This window comes from Balaenoptera ricei, chromosome 3 (genome assembly GCF_028023285.1).
Source record: "Balaenoptera ricei isolate mBalRic1 chromosome 3, mBalRic1.hap2, whole genome shotgun sequence".
Lineage (NCBI taxonomy): Eukaryota > Metazoa > Chordata > Mammalia > Artiodactyla > Balaenopteridae > Balaenoptera > Balaenoptera ricei.
The window spans coordinates 36,421,955-36,426,733 of record NC_082641.1 but is presented as its reverse complement, the minus strand read 5'-3'; the positions used below and the strand labels follow the sequence as shown (position 1 = coordinate 36,426,733).

At 46.3% G+C, this 4,779-nt stretch overlaps 1 pseudogene; it reads left to right on the top strand.

Annotated features, from left to right (window-relative positions):
• Positions 1-1,238: 1,238 nt before the first annotated feature.
• LOC132363585 (histone H3.3C-like) lies at positions 1,239-1,646 on the top strand (annotated as a pseudogene).
• Positions 1,647-4,779: the final 3,133 nt, after the last annotated feature.

Below are 4,779 nucleotides of genomic sequence, written 5' to 3'. Positions count from 1 at the left end.
GGTTCTCTTCTTTTAGCACAACAGAGAGGATGGCCCGGTGTTAAGAGATGAGACAGCCAGGTTCCATCTTTGCCAGAACACAAAGGTAGTTCATGCTGCAGCTGGACTGAGATTCTAGGTCCTCCTCCTCCCACATCAGGTGGGGAAATGAGGAACGGAGTGATTAGGTAGGGGCGGGAAAAGGAGAGTCCCATGCCTACTTAGAATTCTAATACTTCTATTTTGTTCTACACTAGCTCAGCCAAATCAAAGGGACACCTCAAGTTTGCCCTGATTTTCAAAGCTACAGGGCACACTGAATTGAGTGAACACCATGTTTTTAATCGTGTTTGTTGGTAGGGCCCCTATCCTGTTTTATGTAATTATGGACCTTCTATCATTACTGATTCTCATTTCTCTGCTCCCCTTAGGTGTAATTTTTCCTATTAATAACTATTGTATTTTTAATATGTATTTGGTATTTTTCAGTGTTGTACTATATAATACTGTTTTGCATGCCACATATTCAATTCATGTAAAAGGAAATGTGTTCTATTCTGATTTTTTTCATTACTTTCCATTCGTTTGGTAATTTACAAGATCTCTATATGCAAATTTCATCTGCTGCTTCCAACTCATGCCTATTCCCCTCTGATGAGCTTCTGCCACACTTTACCCCTCCACTGTACCCCAGGGGACCCTCAGATTGCTGAGTTACCATTACTGTATGGAATCATCTCTTATGGATCAGTGAGACACTTTCTCTAGAATAGGTACCCATGGGCAGAATTGTGGCACAGAAAATGTATAAGCCCAATTTAAGAGAGTACTACCAGATCATTCTTTGGGATGACTGTGTTACAGCAGGCAGGTAGCTAGATATGAGCAGAGGAATGGGGGCAGGGGCCAGGTGGCAGGAAATTACGCATCTTGTAAACAGCAGGGGTCCATAGGAAGACAAAGAAAAGCAGGAACCTCCAGACTGACAGGAAACCACAAGTTTGGGGTGATATGTGTCCTGGAAGCAGACAAAGAAAGGTGAGGAAAGGTGGGAATGTCCTGCACCTGAATGTAACCTGTTGCTCGTTATGCTCTCATTACAATAAAATTATCCTTGCAGATAAGAAGTACCCATCATCTTTTCAATTATGTTCGCAGCCACCGCTGCGATGCCGTTCGCTCTCCAACGCTAGCGCCTTCTCTAGCTCCCCGAGCTCCAGCTGAAGGTGAAGGGGGGTAAGTAAGGAGGTCTCTATACCATGGCTCTTACAAAGCAGACTGCCCGCAAATTGGTGGAAAAGCACCAAGGAAGCAACTGGCTACCAAAGCCACTGGCAAGAGTGCGCCCTCTATTGGAGGGATGTAGAAACCTCATCGTTACAGGCCTGGTACCGGGGCATGCCCTGAAATTAGACGTTATCAGAAGTCCACTGAACTTCTGATTCGCAAACTTCCCTTCCAGCATCTGGTGCGGGAAATTGCTCAGGACTTCAAGACAGATCTGCGCTTCCGGAGTGCAGCTATTGGTGCTTTGCAGGAGGCAAGTGAGGCCTATCTGGTTGGCCTTTTTGAAGACACCAACCTGTGTGCTATCCATGCCAAACGTGTAACAATCATGCCAAAAAGACATCCAGCTAGCGCGCCGCGTATGTGGAGAACGTGCTTAAGAATCCACTAAGATGGGAAACATCTCATTCTTTAAAAAAAAATTCTCTTCTTCCTGTTATTGGTAGTTCTGAACGTTAGATATTTTTTCCCCCACGGGGTCAACAGGTACCTAAGTATATGATTGCAAGTGGAAAAATAGGGGACAGAAATAAAATATTGGCAGTTTTTCCATTTTCATTTGTGTGTGTATTTTTTACATAAATGCGGGGTCATAAAGCATTAACGCAAGTCAAAATGTTTCAGTGAACAAGTTCCAGCAGTTCAACTTTATAACAATTATAAATAAACCTGTTAAAATTTTCTGGACAATGCCAGCATTTGGATTTTTTTAAAACAAGTAAATTTCTTACTGACTGAAACTAAATGGTGTTTGTAGCATTTTTATCATACAATAGATTCCATCCATTCACTGTACTTTTTCTGAGTTGTCCTACATGCAAGTACATGTTTTTATTGTTGTCTGTCTTGTGTGCTGTTCCTGTAAGTTTGCTATTAAAATACATTAAACTATATTTTTAAAAAAGTACCCATCATGCACCGACACCATGACACTTCTGATCTAAGCTAAATAAAGACAAAAAGCCCTCCTCCCCTCGGGAAGACGGAGCTGGGATGAAAATCAGGGAATATGACCCCCAAACTCCTCCTTCCCCAGTGAATACTCCGCCCCTTCATTTGTAAGCCCCTCATAACCAGCTTGCCAAAGAAACCCAGGGCAGCCGCTCCTCATCTGCCCGCTCTCCTTCTGAGAGTGTATTCTTGCTTAAATAAAATCTCACGTTACTTTCTTAACCTCCCTGCTTCATCTCCGAAATCTTTTGACAAGACAAGAACCTTAAATTCACCGGGACCAAATGCAGCCTTGACAGACAACAGTGCAGGAGGATTACAGATTACTCTACGTATACATTCCCCACATATTTGGTACGACCCAGTATTCTACCTCATGCCATGAGCTGCACGGTTCCGAAGAGAGCAGCTATGGTGCGTGTTCTGATTCAACGTTTTTCTTTTTTGATTTCTGACAGTGTCTCTCTTGAGGCACCAGTTTACAGTGTGGTTCTCAGTCTTTTCCCAAGGAATGTTCAGCCTGATGTCTGCGTCTTCCTTTTCCATCAAATTTCAGTTATCTTCTTCCTCTAATAAATCACATGTGTAAACAATTCCAGGGTTCTGTTTGTTTCCTAAAAAGCATAAAATAAATAAAACAGTGACAGCACACTCATCTTCATCCTTACTAACTTATTACAATCTTCTTTCTTTGATTAACCTCTTAAAAATGAATCTAGGTGCCCTGAATGAAATATATATTTTTGAAGTTTACTTTCTGCGTTCAGGGTATTTTGAGGATGTTTGTTTTGTTATGATCATGATTTTTCAATGAGAAAAAAGGAAAAAGGAGAAAAATTCCTCACAATATTTCATCTTGAACTTTTACAGTTTTCCCTTTGTACATGTATTTCTATCAAGAAATAAATAAAATATTTAAATAATGATGTTTTGTTTCTTTTGTATGTGTTACTTTAATTAATGTAGGATCCCAGGACAAAGCCAGGAGCTCCTCTGATCTTTGCTGGTCACTAAACTAGCCCAGTGATTGAGGCATCAGGAGTCTGAATACGGGGAGGGGCCAGGAGTGGTGGTAGATGAGGGGCGCAGGGAATGGAGAAGAATTGAAACTGAAGATGGAAGAGCAGCTCCTTAGCTAGACCTAGAAGGAAAATTATCCAAGAGGAAGGTTTCTAGCTGAACCAGAATCCAGAGCCACATTCGTCTTGGTCCCAGATTTGAAGGCTGACTTTGAGACCAACAATTGGAACTCCTTTGCCACTGGCCACTCTGGACACCCACCTCGTACACACACCAAGCCTAGGGCTAGGAAGGGCACCTGCCCACACACCAAGAGGAGGAAAGAGCTTCTGGAAGTCCATGTTAGCATGACCCTCGCAAAAGTCAGGATCAGAGATCTGTCCCCTACCCCTTTTCATTTGCAGACTACTAATTTGATGCAAATCATTAAGAAGCCAGAGGAATGAGGTAGAGATGCCAGAGCACCTGGAAGATTTCAGAAAGGCCCCTGAGGAGGGCTAGGACCCTAGGAGGTACAGGAAGACTTAGTTGGGGTAGATCCCAGACCCAGCGACGTTCTCAGAGATCCTGTCTGCCGGATCTCCTAGACGACCAGTGCACGTCTGCAAGTTTGACAAGCAGCCACCTGGCCACCTCCGTGTGCATAGGGGACTCCACCGCCCTCCTCACGCCCAGGAAAGCGAGGCCACCAGCCACCTCCACCCCTGCACCTCTTCCATCGCCAACAGTCAAAGTAGGAATAGACCTGAGAAAGAAGAATTTCGCATTTACGGACAATTTTATTAAAAGAGCGGAAAAAATGGGTACACATTTTTTGAAGACACAACGTCGCCCATCGTGTGAGCAAACGGAGGGATGTTGCTGCAATATCCGTAGCGGAGGATCACCCAGGGAAGGGTTTCAGCGGAAATCTCACGCTCCTAGGCGCCGAAGATGGAGGCAGCTTACAGGTCTCAGCTCGTCGGATCCGCTGCCACCAGCACTGGGACGTGCGGTGGTGGCTCCCGGGGCAGGAGCAGGGCGATGCTCCGAGGGGTCCCCGCCGTCAGGGTGCCAGGGCTCCACTCGTTCATCCTAGGAAGCAGCGTCACCTGCTGAGGGAGGCTGCCTGGCCGTGGCTGCGGAGCTCCTCGTCATCGGCGGCCACCTCTCCCGGGGGCTCCTCTGGCTCCTGGTGGGTCGCGGGCATCCCGTCCTGGGCTGGCGGCTCTGCGCCCCGCCTGGGGATGGTCTGGTTTCAGAACCCTAAAGCAGAGGCTCGCAGAGACTGGAAAGCAGTTTGCAATTTAAATCCAGGTGATCCCAAGAGAGGTGGCTCGGGCGGGGTCCAGAATCTGTCGATCTTTAGGCTGGGGGCGTCTTCGGCGCTGGCGACTCTTTTGTGCAACCCCAGGCCCGCTGCTCACCACCGGGAAGTTCTATTCCAGCACGTAGCTCTCAGACCAGCTGACACAGAGCTCCATACTAGTAGTGCTGGAGTAGAGACTGAAGCGCAGGCCCCTGCCCAGGGGGATGGCCGTGGAGGGGACGCCTAAAAGATGG